This window comes from Leopardus geoffroyi, chromosome C3, assembly GCF_018350155.1.
Source record: "Leopardus geoffroyi isolate Oge1 chromosome C3, O.geoffroyi_Oge1_pat1.0, whole genome shotgun sequence".
Classification (NCBI taxonomy): Eukaryota; Metazoa; Chordata; class Mammalia; order Carnivora; family Felidae; genus Leopardus; species Leopardus geoffroyi.
In genome coordinates this window covers 95485971-95503629 of record NC_059338.1, presented here as the reverse complement: position 1 = coordinate 95503629, position 17659 = coordinate 95485971, and positions in this window count along the sequence as shown.

The window sequence follows — 17659 nt, the reverse complement described above, 5'->3', positions numbered from 1 at the left end:
TACAATGTCATTATTTGGGTTATAAAAATGACACATGAGTTAGGCAATGATACATGAAAATAATAGCAAAATATGATTTTGACTGTAGTTGCATATGTAATGGAAATCTCAAAGATTTAAAGCAGAGAAAATTCAGTATGCCAAAAAGGGCTACATTAATGGAGATATTCTTAATCAATAGGGGGAAAATACTAATACATTTTATATCTAATTTCTGACTCCATGTGCAACAAGAGCCTTGAAGAAAGATGCTTCAGCTCAGAGCCTGGAGCCTGCTTTGGATTCTGTGTCTCACTCTCTCTCTGCCCCTCCCCCACTCATGCTCTCTGTCAAAAAAAAAAACATTAAAAAAATTAAAAAAAAACATAATTTAAGACCTATGTATTATTATTTTCTTTGTTAAATGATACTAAATAGTTACAGAAAATGTAGTTTGTCTTGATGATTTTTATTCTTAGGATTTCTTTTTAAATTATATATTTCTTCTCACAGTATCCCTAGGAATTAGAATTATATTTTTTCCACTTATAATATTTCAAGTTGGCAAAAGGAAGAAGTGCAAAGAGATAAAAAAGAAACACACTGAAGAGTATATTTTAGTGATTCTAAAAAATTACTTATATATGAAATTTCCTTTACTTGATCCATGGAATTTTGCCAAATCAGTTTTACCTACATATATTTATTCAGTGACAATTCAATGGATATATTAAAAATTTTTTTAATGTTTACTCATTTTTGAAAGACAGAGACAGAGCACAAGCAGGGGTGGGGTGGAGAGAGATGGGAACACAGAATGTGAAGCAAGCTCCAGGCTCCGAGCTGTCAGCCCAGAGCCCGATGTGGGGTTCGAACCCATGAACCATGGGATCATGACCTGAGCCAAAGTCGGACGCTTAACCAACTGAGTCACCCAAGCACCCTTAAACCATTCTTTATTTAGGCATATTAAGTCATGTAATTTGACTATAATTCTTATCTTCTGAGTTAGTTGGGAATCCTGAAATGAATTTAATCCATTACAGCATGGAGATTCATCAAAAAGTTAAAAATAGAACTACTTTACTATCTAGAAATTGTACTACTGGGTATTTACATTTACCCCAAGGTTCCAAAAATACTGATACAAAAGGATACATGCACCCTGATGTTTATAACAGCCTTAAAAATAGCCAAATTTTGTAAAGAGCCCAAATCTCCATCCACTGATGAATGGATAAAGAATGAAATCTTGATATTTGCATCAATGTGGATGGAGTTACAGAGTCATCAGAGTCTTATCAGAGGTAGACTTATTCTGAGACAAATATCATATGATTTTGCTCATATGTTGAATTTAAGAAATAAAACAGACGAACATAGGGGAAGAAGAGAGATACAGACTAAGAAACAGACTCCTAACTACAGAGAACAAACAGGGTTGCTGGAAGGGAGCTGGGGAGGGGAAAAGATTAAATGGGTTATGGATATTAAGGAGCTCACTTGTTTTGGTGCTATATTTAAGTGATAAATCACAAAATTCTGTACTTCAAACTTATGATACACTATGTGTTAACTAACTGGAATTAAAAAAAAAAACTTGGATGAAGAAAAAGTAATCCATTACTACCAATGACATGGGTCAGCTACCATCAGTGTTTCTTGTTTTGTTTTTACCTTTGGAAACATAGGTAACATAAATTGATACATCGATGACACTGTTTTATCTCCCTTAAAATTGGAAAATAAAATGTATAACACATGCAAGCTAAAGAATTATTGGTAACAATGAATCTTAATTTCATAGTTTCTGTACTCTAAATGGGTTTTATAAAAAGTATAATTTCTACCTGATGCTACTCCTTAACATAAAGGTTTTCCTTTCTTTTGTTTCATCCTCAATGGGGAAAAAACAGCTTTTCCTCTACAATCAGGAAGAAGATAGTGATGTCCTCTCTCACCACTGTTATTTAACATAGTACTAGAGGTCCTGGCCTCAGCAATCAGACAACAAAAAGAAACAAAAGGCATCCAAATTGGCAAGGAAGAAGTCAAACTTTTACTATTTGCAAATGACATGATACTCTATATAGAACACCCAAAAGACCCCACCAAGAAACTGCTAGAACTGATACAGACATTCAGAAAGTTGCAGGATACAAAATCAATGCAGAGAAATCTGTTGCATTTCCATACACCAGTAATGAAGCATCAGAAAGAGAAATCAAGGAATCAGTCCTATTTACAATTGCACCAAAATCCATAAAATACCTAGGAATAAACCTAACCAAAGAGGTAAAAGATCTCCATTCTGGAAACTATAAACACTGATGAAAGGAACTGAAGATGACACAAAGAAATGGAAAAACATTCCATGTTCATGGATTAGAAGAGCATAAAGCTTACTTTCCTTTTATTTGGATAAATTATAACTCATAACAATATTTTTTGAGAGTTTAGTTTTCTATTTAATAAGTTTATATCGCTTCATCCATTTCTCTGACCCCCCATTCCCCCACCCTTGCCAATCATTAATCTTTTCTCTGTATCTGTGAACTTGAATTTTGTTTGTTTTTTTGGTTTGGGGCTTTATTTTTATTTTTTTAAATAAGAAGCAACCATTTTTTGGATAAATTTTTATCTGTTTTATAAAAATAAATGTCTGAGTTTTTAAAATTAAAAAACAGATTTACTTTGCTTTTATTTTAATCAGCACAAGTGCACTCCTTAATCCCCCTTACCTATTTTTACCCATTCCCCCACCCACCTTTCTTCTGGTAACCATCAGTTACCAGTAAGTGATGGTGTAAAAGTAAGTAAGTAAGTGTGTTAAAGTACCCCACTATTATTGTGTTACTCTTGATTATTTCCTTTATGTTTGTTATTAACTGTTTTATATATTTGGGTGCTTTCGTGTTGGGTATATAAATACTGTATTTACAATTGTTATATCCTCATGTTGGATTTTGCCTTTTATTAGTATATACTGTCTTTCTTTGCTTCTTGTTACAGTCTTTGTTTTAAAGTCCATTTTGTCCAATATTAGTATTGCTACCCCAGCTTTCTTTTGACATACATTTTCATGATAGAAATTTCCCCATCACCTCACTTTCAATCTGAAGGTATCTTTGGTCTGAAATGAGTCTCTTGTTGGCAGCATATAGATGGGTCTTGTATTTTTTATCCACTCCATCACGCTATATCTTTTGATCGGAACATTTAGTCAATTTATATTCATTGATAGATATGCAGTTATTGCCATTTTGTTATTTGTTTTGTGGTTGTTTCTATAGATTTTATCTGATCCTTTCTTGCTCTCTTTCATGGTTTGTTGGCTTTCTTTAGTGATATACTTGGATTCCTTTCTCTATATTCTTTGCATATCTGTTACTGGTTTTTGATTTTTAGTTACCACCAAGTTTGTATATAACATCTTCTGCATATAGTAGTGTATATTAGGTTGATGGTTGCTTAAGTTTTTTTTTTTAATTTTTAAATGTTTATTTATTATTGAGAGACAGAGAGACACAGAGCATGAGCAGGGGAGGGGCCAAGAGATGGAGAGACACCGAATCTCCAGGCTCTGAGCTGTCAGCACAGAGCCGGACATAGGGTTCGAACTCACAAACCACGAGATCGTGACCTGAGCTGAAGTTGGACGCTTAACCGCCTGAGCCACCCAGGCACCCCAGATGGTCGCTTAAATTTAAACACATTATTTACTCCTCTCCCCTCATATTTTTGGTATATGATGTCATATTTTGCATCATTTTATTTTATGATTCCCTTAACTGACTTTTACAGTTTTAAAAAATACTTATTTTTACTGCTCATGTGTTTTTTTTTTTTCTTTTTACTTTTCATGCTCTCACTTATGGTCTTTCCTGTCCACCCATATAGTCCCTCTAATATTTCTTGTAGGGCTGGTTTAGTGGTTATGAACTCCTTCCATTTTTGTTGGTTTGAGAGATTATTTCTCCTTACATTCTGAAAGATAGCTTTGCTGGATATTCTAGGCAGCAGATTTTCCCTTTCAGCACTTTGAATACATCATGCCATTCCTTCTGGTCCACAAAGTTCCTGCTAAAAAATCGGCTGATAGACTTAGGGAGTTTCCTTTGTATGTAACTGTCTTTTCTCCTCTTGCTGCTTTATTTATTTATTTTTTTGCCACTTTTGTCATTTTAATTACTGTTTGTCTTGCTGTAGATTTCCTGGGCTGAATTTGATGGGAGGAATCTTTGTGCCTCCTGGATCTGGATGTCTGTTTCCTTACCCAGAATTCCCTTAAGGCTGTTCTCAATTTGCATAATTTTCTTTCCTCTCTTTTGCCTAGCTTGGTTGCTTTCCATTACTTTGTCTTCCAGGTTGTTATTTTGTTCCTCTGCTTAATCTAGCCTGCTATTTATTCAATCAAGTGTATTTTTAATTTCATTTATTGTGTTCTTCATCACTGAGTGGTTCTTTATCTCTATGTTAATGGTCTTACTCTTGTTCTACACTCTTCTCAAGTCTGGTGAGTATCTTTATGATCATTACTTTAAATTCTTGATCAGACCTATAACGTATCTGTTTTGCTTTGATTTCTTGCTATGGTTTGGTCCTGTGCTTTCATTTGGGAGATAATTCTCTGTCTCCTCATTTTGTCTAACTTTCTGCACCTCTGTCTCTGTGTTAGCTACTTCTCTTGCTATTAACAATAATAGCCTTATGAACAAGAGGTCCTGAAGTGTCCTGCAGTACAGTGTCCCCTGTTCTCCATGGCCTGGTGCTACAGGGAGTGTCTCCTATGTATGTTGAATGTGCTCTGCTGTTGAGTCTTGGCCTCTTTTGTTCTTTAGTCCAGTTGTCTGCAGAGGCTCTCTTTACCTGTTGTGGTCAGTGTTGGGTGCCGAGCAGAGTGAGGTGCATTTTAACAAGGCATGCAGTGGTCTGCTTGTGGAATGAGATCTGCCCCCATTGCCACTGGGACTGAGGTCCTGTAAAACACAAAGGTCATGAAATGTGGTGTTGGTAGGTTTGTGCTGGTCTTCTGGGGAAGTGACCCCCACCCCTCCATCGAGTGCTGGGACTAAGTTCGACTGTGACAGGGAAGGGTGCATCTGCTGAAGTGCATGTGGGGGGTGGCGAGGCTTGGTGAAGCGGGTTAGGTAAGGAGTGTCAGCACTGAGCCACTGAGTTTTAAAAACCCAGTCTTTAAGTTCTTTTGGTTGTAAGATCTCACAAAATTTGGCCCCTCTTGCTTTCAAAGGCAAATATTATGGGGATTTGCCCTTCCCATTCGTGGGCCCCAGGTGTGAAAGTCTGTTTTCCACCCTTCTCCACACCACTGGCTCCCTCCCCACTGAAAATGGCCCGTATCCCTTTCACTCTCAGACTACATCTTCACCCTTCCTACGTTCTTCAGTGTGGCTTCTCTACTTTTAGCTGCAGACTCTGTTTTGTCAGGGTTCCAGTTGCTTTCTGTGCTATTTATGCTGATGTAAATGTTACTTAGTTGTATCCATGGGACAAGGCAATCTTAGGGTCCTCCTACTCTGCTGTCTTCCAGTGTATGATCCTTTTAATGTGTTGTTGAATTTGGTTTCTTAATATTTTGTTTAGGGTTTTTGCGTATCTGTGATCATTAGGAATGTTGGTATTACCCGCCTCCCCCCACCCCTTTTAGGATATTTTTGTCTGGTTTTGGTATCAAGATAATGCTGGCCCTGTAAAAGTAGTTTGGAACTGTTCCTTTCTCTTCTGTTTTTTGGAAGAATTTGAGAAAGATTTGTATTTATTTTTTTGTTTAGTGTTTGGTGGAATTCACCAGTGAAGCTGGATGGTCCTGGACTTTTTTTTGTTGGGACTTTTGTTTGTTGGGACTTTGTTTGTTACTGATTCAGTCTCCTTATTAGCAATTGGTCTGTTCGGGTTTTCTGTTGCATCATGTTTCAGTCTTAGAAGTCAGTATGTTTCAAGGAATTTCTCCATTTCTTCTAAGTTGCCCAATTTGTTAATTGTTCATAGTTGAGTTGCTCATAGTAATCTCTAATGATCTTTGTATTTTTGTGGTATCACTTGCAACATCTCCTCTCTCCTTTGTGATTTTATTGATTTGAGTCCTTTTTTCCTTGGTGAGTCTATCTAAAGATTTGTTAACTTTTTTTAATCTTTTCAGAGAAGCAGCTCTTAGTTTCATTGCTCTTATCTATTGTCTTTTAGACTTTATTTCATTTATTTCTGCTTTAATCTTTATTTCCCTTCTAACTTTGGGCTTTATTCTTCTTTTTCTAGTTCCTTGAGATGTACAGTTAGGTTGTTTATTTGAAACTTGTCTTGTTTCTTGAGGTAGACATTTAGACATTTATCACTATGAATTCTGCTACATAAGTATAGGTATTACACCTTTTTTTTTTTTTTGATTTCCATTTGCATGGAATATATTCTTTTCCATCTCTTTCTTTTCAGACTATGTGTTTCTTTACATCTAAGGAGGGTCTTTTAAAGGCAACATGTAGATGGGTCTTATTTTATTTTATTTTTTTATTCATTCAGCTACTCTGTATTGGAGAATTTGGTCCATTTACATTTAAAGTAATTATCTTTTTTAGGCTATTTATTTATTTATTTATTTATTTATTTATTTATTTATTTTGAAAGAGAAAGAAAGCATGTACACATGGGGGAGGGGTAGAGAAACAAGGAGAGAGAGAATCCCAAGCAGGCTCCACACTTTCACTGTGGGCATGAACCCGACATGGGGCTCCATCTCAGAAGCTATGAAATCATGATCTGAACCAAAATCAAAAGTTGTTTGCTTAACCGACTGGGCCCCACAGGCACCCGCATCTAAAGTAATTATTGATATGTATGGACTTATTGGCTGTTTTGCTCAGTTGTTTGTTTCTGGCTATTCTTGCAGTTCCTCTCTGTTCCTTTTGTCTGTTTCTTTGTGGTTTGATACATTTAAAAAAATTTAACATTTATTTATTACTGAGAGACAGAGAGAGACAGAGCATAAGGGAGGGGCAGAGAGAAGAAAAGGAGACACAGAATCTGAAGCAGGATCCAGTCTCTGAGCTGTCAGCACTGAGCCCCTAGCGGGGTTTGAACTCACAAACCTTGACATCATGACCTGAGTCGAAGTGGGACAGTTAACCGACTAAGCCACCCAGCACCTCCATTTAAAGTAATTATTGATGGGGTGCGTGGGTGGCTCAGTCAGTTAAGTGTCAGTTGACTTCGCTGAGGTCGTGATATCAAGGTTCATCAGTTCAAGCCCCCCGTCAGGCTCTGTGCTGACAGCTCAGAGCCTGCAGCCTGTTTCAGATTCTGTCTCTGGCTCTCTGTGCCCATCTCCTGCTTGTGCTCTCTCTCTAAAGTAAATAAACATTAAAATATTTTTTAAAGTAGTTATTAATATGTATGTATATATTGCCATTTTGCTAATTGTTTCTGGCTATTCTTGTAGTTCCTCTCTGTGCCTTTTGTCTCTTTCTTTCTTTGCAGTTTGGTAACATTTTTAGTGGTACACTTACATTCCGTTATCTTTCTTCTGTGTGTTCCCTATACGTTTTTGCTTTATGGTTACCGTGAGGTTATTATATTTATTAATATATATAATATATAATATAAGTTAATATATAATATATGTGTGCTATGTATATTATATATAAATACATATATATGTGTATTATATTTGTGTATACATATGTACACATATATATGGTTATATACATAACATACAAAATGTAATCTATTTTAAGTTGATAGCAAATTTTGATCCCATCAAATCTCAACATTTTAATTTTCCCCTTCATTTTTATGTTGTTAATGTCACATTTTATATCCTTTTATTTCGCTTTTCCATTAAATGATTACTATATTCATGGTTATTTTAGTACTTGTATCTTTTAAATTTTCTTTATTTATAAATGATTCGTCTACTATATTAACTATATAATTACCTTTCTAGTGAGATTTATTCTTTAATATGTATTCTTGTTATCGTTAGCATCCTTTCTTTATGTTTATAACAAACTTTGTTTATATTTTAACAAGCCAGTTAAGAGTAAATGGTTGAAGAGAAAAACAAATTTCCTAAAGACCATATGCTTGGACTACTTTAAATATCTGTACTGAAACTAGTCAAAAAACTGTGATTGTAGGAAATTTCACAATGAAATATGATAAACATATTTCTTGCTATTCAATTGATGGTTTGATTGGATTATGCCATAGGAAATATGAATCTTACACTTGTAAATTATAAAGATATAACTGAAAAGAGACAACAACTGAACCAGATACCTTCCATTAAAGCAAATATTGAAGTAGATTGAACACAACTATTAGTGAACAGAATTTCAAACAAATTAAGATCTGGAAATGTTAAGCAGTATTATTTTTTTTAATTTCAAGTTTGTTATTTCCTTAATCTATAATTCCTTAAAATTTTAGTTACATACCATCAATTAGCCACATAGATCCATAGTTATGTAGCTCAAAGATGCTATTATTCTCTGTTATAATACCTTTTTTATTTCCTTTACATATTTATGTATGTGTTCTAGATCATTTTTTTAAATTGTAACTATACAATTTTTAAGGACAGGGATTATGTTTATCATGTGAATACCTAACATAATGCTTGATATTTTTTAGCTATTCAAATACTATTTGTGTGAATAAATTAAGCTATCTATTATTTATTCTGCATATCACTTGTATATTCTCTATCTTGTTGTGGCAGGGTGCAGGACTTCTATTGTTGCAGGATTTATAGTCAAAATATAAATTTTTACAGCAGTAAGTTTGGTTTTCTTTCTTCACATAAACTAAGAAAGAAATAAACATAATAATAAAACTTCCTTAGCTTTATACCCAGCAGGCATCTGACTAAGGACTTAAAAAACTGTAGATATTGAATATTAATCATATACCATTTAGTATACTATTTCAGTTTTCCACTCTGCCAAGTATTAGTTTAAAGGTGAATTATTGAAACTAAAACCAACTATAATATTGCAGTTATTTTGGTATGTTAAATGCCAAATGCCTATAGGTGACTTCCTTATAAAGGATGGATGTAATTTCACTACAGCATTGGCTAAATGAAATTAATATCCTTCCTACCTTTAATAAGCATAATGTCTACATTTTATTATGCCTTTAATAAGCATAATGCCTATATTTTATTATGCTATATCTAACAACCATTCTTTCTTAAGTGTTTATTCTTATTTTCAGAAAATTAAATGAAGAAGTGACTCAGTATGTAGTATTTAAAATGTGAATGTTATATGGAATTTATCTTTTTCACATAAAAGAGTGCTTTCTAAAACTAAAGATGTTTTCTTAGGAAACTTATTGGGAAAAGCAACAGTTTTTATGGTAAAATTTAGTCAATGTAGGAGTCTCATATCTTTGTATGTGTACATAATTAAAAGTGTGTTTTTTTTTTCCGGTTTAAATAATGTGGTCAGTTTAGAAAATCTGATAATCACTTCCATATTTTTTTGTGTCTTAAACCTTTAACAAATTGATATGCTTCAGTATCTCAACTATAAATTAAGTCTGGTTTTTGGGATTTGGATAATGTGATATACTTTCTGCGTAGTATGATCCTAAATATTAATAAAGAGGAATCAAATTCATTTTCAAGGCCATCATTTGGTAAATACAATAGCTATCAATTAAGTCCTTGTCTGACAACTTTAGAATCAGAGACTGCACAGATAAACCAATCAGAAATGATTTATTTGGCACTAAAAATCTATATAAAATTTTGATTTATGTTGTTTTTAATAATCCTATTTCCTCTAAATTTGCTTTTTAATGCAATGCTTTTTATAGCAGTTTCACTGTTTCACTGATAGGCTAAAAATCAGTGTTTTATTCAAGGGATTTACTTAGATTTTATACAGTGGTTTACTGAAAGACATAAGATTCTTGATTATAACGTATCAACTTACTTCTTATCTTCTAATGTTTTCCTATTAAATACATTTTGAAAGAATTTTAAGAAACCAACTCAACTAGATTTTGATGGTACACACAACTGGTATATGTGATGGCAATATTGTTGTAACACTTAATTTGATTTGGGAGCGCATGTATGAGACAAAGTTAAATAGATCAAATTTGATCTTGTAGCAGAAGAGGAAAGACAAAGAAGTTGAAGTTTTTTAGTGACATTCTTGGAAATACACTCTCTGATCCTGAGAGCATTTTGCCAGACGACTGAACTAAGAATCCAGCATGCTGGTTATTGCCAATACGTTGTACCAAATGAGTATGAAAAGACATTATCAAAATAAATAGAGCGTCTCCAAATTACTTGTCCCAGAAATTATGACGTCAAAGCCACATAGAGAACCTGATGGGTAAAACCCATGTGAACCTTTCCAAAATGACGTGATAGAGGATCCTATAAGTAACTCTAAAGCTTTATTGTCAAGTCCCTCCTTCCTTGCTCCAGACTCCTCCTCATACTCTTGAGCTACCACAATTGGCCTACTCCCTTTTAAGATAAGATTAGACATCACCTTTTTCAGGCAATATTTCCAGACCTACAGAATGTTTGGTTGTAATTTGAGGTACCCTGGCCATCAGTTTCTTCTAGCATGTTTTTTTTGTACATTTATAATTTATTTCCTTGATAGTAGTAGAAAATATAATTCATTGTCTAGGCTATGGTAGGCATTCAATACATGTTCCTTAATACATGCATTCCTTAAAGGAATGAATAACTAAATAAGTGAATTAAAGGAAAAAAATAGTTAAGTGATAATAAGTCATTTTACTGAGTCAATATTTGGGGAATACCTATGTCAACTAGTTCAGAATTAAGATATGATTCAGTGGCTTCAGATTCCAAGTGAGAAAGTAACTCAGAAGCTTCTGGAGACACTTAAAAGTAAAACCTTGATATTATAGTTACAGATGTTTCAAATCAGAAATAAATGGGAGGACTATCTAAAGGAAACCCACATGGCATACAGTGCTTAGGAATTCTTACTTAAAAATAACTTGGATGAATGACTTTTTTAATAGTTATTCCTGAAGAAAAATATCCAGTTTTGAATTCATGTCATCAAATGATCCTGATGTGACCATAAAAGTAGATTAGAGTTTCGCAGCAAAAATCTTTGGAATTCACTTAGGGAATTGATTTGACTACCCTAAAGGAATAAAAAAAAAAAACCCAAAACTGACAAAAGAAAACTGGAAGTTAGGCATAGAGATAAGTAAATCCAGGGAGATTTTTGTAAAGAGAATTGATATATTGCTAACTAAAATTGTTTCCTCAGGATTAAGGTCAATTTCAGACATAATTTTCTCAGAGAAAACTATGTTTCAAACAGCCCAAGTATCTGACAGTGACGTTGATTTCCTGGGAGTAATTACAGTATACCTAACTGTAATATAACTTATTTATTTGTTTCTTTTTAATTTTCATACACATATATATAAATATATACATACACACATACATACATATATACTCATGTATTTTTTTTCTTATGAACTCACAGTACTGGACTTATGTTTACCTTTTTTTTCATTGAATAAAACTTTTAAATTAGTATCAACATAGCATTGTGAAAGGGAAAAGGGAAAGGTTCAAACTGATGATCTTTCTCCTAGAATTAGGCTTAATGTCTAAGGTTTTCTCTAAAGCAAATGAAATCATTGTTTCCATGCTACTTATAACCTGGTATGCCAAAGAAAGCTACCAAGAAACACCACGTTGTCCTAAAATTTTACTGGAAAGCTACTTTAATAAGTACATATATTAAATATGTATTTAGTTCAATCATGGAGGGAGTCTAAGGTTCATATTTATTGTGATGTTTTCTTTAATATAATTAAAATTTATAAACTGTCACTTTTAGTGCATTTTGAATGCAGTGTGCTTTAGCTGTTAGGCCTTTGTTTTCCTCTAAGAACACTAAACATTGAGAAAATGGCTTTGTTCTTAAAAATTATATGCTATTCAGTTATAAAATTTAATTCTTGAATTATATTTTTAGATCTTTTTCTAAATAGAAAAATATGACACCATCTCAATTATCTATGATAAGACATATTCACTAAATGAATGGAAAAACACCCAACTAGGTTAGCTAAAGTTATGTAATAAAAATAAAGCACCAAACAAGAAATATATTAGAAAATAAATATACATTTAGAAAATGGATCTATGATCAAGTGCTAAAAGCAGTCATTTTAATTTTTGCAAAGAAAATAAAACTGAGTTTAGATGGTTCAGACTGTATTTATCCTACAATTTACTTTATGATGTAAAATCATTTGAGGATGATTCATGACAGGATCCATGATTCATAGTAAAATTACAAGTTTGAGATTTGGCTTATCTCTACTTAAACTCTTCCATACCAATAGCTCACATTTATTTAGCACTTATACATTGTCATATGCTATGCTGGGCTTGTTACACACATAATATGTAAGAGGTAGGCATTGTCATCCCAATTTCTTAGGGAAAAAAAAAATGATCAGAGAAATTGGTTACCTTTCCCAATGTAAAATGTTTAACAAATGGCACGTCTGGAATTTAAATGCAGAAATTTTTGGCCTTAAACTTAAGGCCATTTTTTTCTCTACCAAACTGCCTATCTGGATAGTTGGATCATATCTTACTCTTTTCTTTCCCAACTCTTTTTCTACTAAAGCAATATAAAAATATACTACTTTTTTGAAAATCTCATGATTTTCATGCCTTACTCTCTTTATACATTTTTTTCTTTTTTTAGTTTATGTTCCTTCTTAGGAACATCTAAGGAACTTCCTTCCTTAGGTTCTTTCTACTTTTAAATACATGACAAACTTCTATTTTCCTGAAAGAGTATCATCATATCATAGATTCTCAGTAAATCCCTTCTTGACTACCACCAATTTTCTCAAAAGGGACATTTGCTTTCTATTTAACCTCTGGGCTTCTATGTTTTCTGTACCTTTTATGCGTGCAATATACATATATATATATATATATATATATATATATATATATAGTCATCTAATAACATGTTAGCTTCCTCAGAGATTACATGTACTATGCTTGTATTTGGATTCACGGTGCCTAGAACATTGTCTAGTATGTAATAGGTGCTGAACAAGTATTATACTGAAGTAAAGGCCTTCATTTAGGGTTTTGTTTTTATTTATTTATTTGTTCATAATCCTGTTGATAAGGGAAAGAGCCCAAATCTGTGTAAGAGGAGAATATCACTGTTTTTGACTTTAGATGATAGGAATTATAAATTAAAATTTTAAAGTTGGAATACTTCCTAAAAGGATACTAAACTTGAAATCAGATGACCTAAATAATTGGTTTCTCATATATAAGCAATGGGAACTTGGGCACTTTATCTCTCTAAGCTGTAATTATTTAATCTATAAAATATGACTTCTACAACTCCTTTTTAAATCATATGGTTATTTTGGAGAATCAAATGAAAATAGAATAATGGATATGAATATACTTACAGAGTGCAAACCATTATATATGACATTCTTATTATTACTTTAGAGAAAGAAAGTGAGTGACCTAAGAAAGATTAGCAAGGGGCACCTGGGTGGCTCAGTCGGTTAAGCAGCCGACTTCGGCTCAGGTCATGATCTCGCTGTCTGTGAGTTCGAGCCCCGCGTCAGTCTCTGTGCTGACAGCTCAGAGCCTGGAGCCTGTTTCAGATTCTGTGTCTCCCTCTCTCTGACACTCCCCTGTTCATGCTCTGTCTCTCCCTGTCTCAAAAATAAATAAAACGTTTAAAAAAATTATCAAAATTTAGTGGGAATACCACTCAGTAGTTTAGTATAATTAGGTGCCATGGACTATCTTAACTGAATTCTTAGGAAGTCTTCCAAAGATTCAGTGGTGAAAATTGTCAGTTAACTGTATTTAACCTGATATTCAGTTGTTAGTGGAATACCATAGACTGAATTTAGTCCTCATCTGTTTAGGAATCACATCTGAAATTAAAATGAGATGTAAAATCATGAATATTATTTTTCCTTTATTTCCAAAACTGACCACCAAAAGGTAATGAGGTTTTTGAAGAGAGAAAAAAATAAATAAATAAAAAGGAAAGCAAGCAAGCAAGAAAGAAAGAATGAAAGAAAGAAAATGTAGTTAGAATAATTTAGGGTCATCCCATACTATATTCTCCTATGATGATTCAGAATATCCATTTTCAAATTAAATATTAATTCCCTTTCAAAATTTAACAATTTTCAGAAATTGAGTTTCATTTTAAGCAACCCCAACACAAGTTACTATGTTACAAAAAGCAGTTTGGGATAAATCTGTCCTAGAAATTTTTAGCAAATAAATAAGAAGGTAACAGAGGAGAGGCCCACAATTTGAAGATCAGGAGTAACTGAGAATTTATCCCCAGGTAGATTCAAATTAAGAAGGATGAATAGTGAGATCTTAGAATTATCCATTATTCCACTGTGGTTGCTTCAATTTTTAGTAGTAGTAATGAAAGTGGCAAAGTGATCTGTCAATCATGTATATTCAGCAGAGTCATCTCAAGGTCTAGGTAAGCCAATAGCTATACATTTTGTAAATATACTCATCTCTTTATTACTGCTTTACTCGTGGATGAAAACAAACTGTATGCTGGGATATAATGGTAGTTCAAGGGGTAAGAGAGAGCACATTATTGCACAGCTAGTATGTAATGATAGGCACCCTTAGGGAGTAATTGTTACATTTTAATCCAGAAGTAAGCAAAGACTATCTAAATAGCTCTTTAAAAGAAGAATTAATTCATAATTAAAAAATGATGGAGTCCTTAACTGTCATGTATAAGAAAACCCATGAGCAAGCTCTATTCTAAGTAGACTTTTAAAAAAAGAAAAGTAGTTGATATTAAAACAAGACAATTCATTACATTTCACAAGGGAACTTGCAGTATACAGATGTAGGCCAAAACATAAGGGTCTTTAGGTCAAATGTGAAATTATTTTAAATTAATTCTTGGCATTAAACTAAAATGACTTTTGAATAGTAATTATCTTTTACTTTCATTAGCAATGGTTCTTGAACTTTAATTTCTAAAGTGCGATACAGCAAGGTTCTTAGTATGCATTTATAGTAAATGCAGGCTCTCTTCCAGCATTTTAAATCTCTTAACAGGTCTTTCCTTTTCTGGAGAATTTCACTAGATGAATGTTAATATTACTCTTGGTTATGGAAAGGAATATATTAAAATTTCTTTGCCTATTAATGTCTTTTTAAGAGAAGTTTAATATTTAGGTAAAGTATTCAGATTCTATGCCTACACTAACATTAGAAGCTTAAAAAGTTACTAGACAAGGTAACATAACATCGTGTACTTTTGCAAAATACAGTTTGAGGAATAATATACACTTCCATTTTGAGAAGTTCATTATTTATAATCATTTTTGTAAGTAAAAATAGTGAACAATATTTTGATTTAGACCTATATAATTTTCTAAAGGAATTGAAAACTTTTTGAAGGATGAAAGAAAATAGCTGGGAAAAGAGAGGAAAGTAGAGAATAAAAATTATTTTTAAATTATACTCATTTTAATATTTGAGGAGAATTCTATAAGGAATGATTAAAGAAGTGTCATCTTGCAAAGGCTGATGATCAGTAAACATAAATAAGAGTTTATGAAGAACAAGTTATGTTCATATGTAGTAATATGATGCAATGTCATTCTTTAAAATATTGTGACTAATAGTCACACCTGGGTGGCTCAGACAGTTGAATGTCCCAACTCTTGGTTTCAGCTCAGGTCAAGATCTCAGTTTGTGGGTTCGAGCCCCACATTGGGCTCTGAGCAGATGGCACGGAGACTGCTTGGGATTTTCTCTCTCTCCCTCTCTCCCTCTCTCTCCCTCTCTCTGCCCCTCCCATCTCTCTGTTCACTCTCTCTCTCCCTCTCTCAAAATAAATAAATACATTTTTAAAAATTAATAAAATGTTATGACTTATGAAAGTAACATACACATTCACGTGCAAATAGTCATCGGTGTCTGTTATTTCCAAGCCCTTCCTTAGATTCTGTGAACACGTGTTGTAAACAAATAACAATAGCAACAACAACAAACCAGCAAATGAAACCCTTGCTCTCATGGAACTTACATTCTAAGGAGAGGGCTAACTGACAAATAATTAAATATGTAAAATGAGAAAATGAAAAAAGATAAAGAAGGAACCAGGGAGTGCTTGGGGTGAAGGGCGTTACCATTTAGAAAGGGTAACAATGGAGGCCCTAATGGAAAAGAGAACATTTGAGAAAAGAACTGAAAGAAGAGAGAGGGGAATCGGTACATCTATTGAGGAGAAGAGAGCTAGAAAGGATTCACAAAGGGGTACCTGGGTGGCTCAGTGGGTTAAGACCTCAATCTTGATTTCAGCTCAGGTCATAATCTTGCAGTTGGTGAGTTCAAGTCCCAGTTTGGGCTCTCTGCACTGACAGCATGGAGCCTGCTTGGGATTCTCTGTCTCTCCTGCTCTCTTTGCCCCTCCCCTGACTTTCTAAATAAATAAACTTAAAAAATAAAAAAGGGCTCACATATCTTTGCCTTGATTTTAGTGATGCTCATAGTAAGGTCTCATATAAACCTTAGATCTAATGTGATTAAATGGTCATAACTATAAATGAAAATAATACTCTCAAAGGGTTTGTTCATAGACTGATGCCAGCTTATAGTAAAATGCATGTCAAAGTTTCTGACCTTCAACCTGCACTCTATATTAGTTAATAGTTGGCAATCAAGACCTAGAAGGCCTACTTTTCATACTAATAGGCACATCAATAATGCTAAGGTTAGTGTTGCATGGATAAATTATACTTCTTTTCAAAATTGGACTTATAATAACAATAGTAAATTTGGCAAATATGAATATTAGATCTTGTGTTTGAGAAAAATAAACTTTGTAAATGTAAGATTATTGAGACATGGATAAACAAAAACTTTCCTTAAAATATTTGAAAACATTGACCACAGGCTTAACATGCTATTGAGTTTTGTCAGATTAAAAAATAGCTATATTAACTTAGGCCTTACTATATTGAGGAAAATAATTCAGATGTTGTCTTTTACATGTGTTTATTATGTCAGAAAATGTGTTCAGTGTAAAAATAATATTTTAAGGGATCACTAAAATATTGATGTTAATCTAGAAAGGAATAATAACTCTAGAAGAAGATTTAAAGCTTTAAATGTAGTTTCTGAGAAACACTTAATACAGGTAATAGCTGTTATTACAAATTTCATAAAAGTGTAAATTTCCTCCATGGTTGTCTTAGGCTGGTCAAGAAAGGTATTTATGCCATTCACCTCTGGACATTGCTTTTAATCAATGAACTCAGGCATGCTGGACAAGCCAAGTAGCTAAAGGGTTGTAAAAGTTTATTTCTATAAACAAGGCATTGTTTTTGGAAAAAGATGTGAATGTGAGGAAAAAGTAGATTAGCAAGCAAGGATTTGAGGTGATAATTCAAAGAAAATCAATAGGTAAATCTGAGTGAAAAATTATATAAGAACACCTTGGAGACTATATTTAACTTTTAAAGCAAAGATTTAAAAAAAAAATGCATGCATTTATTTGAGAAATTATTATAGACCTTAAGGAATGGTATCTGGTCAAGCAATGAGTAGCAAACTGAAAAAAGAAAAAGAAAAAGAAAATTC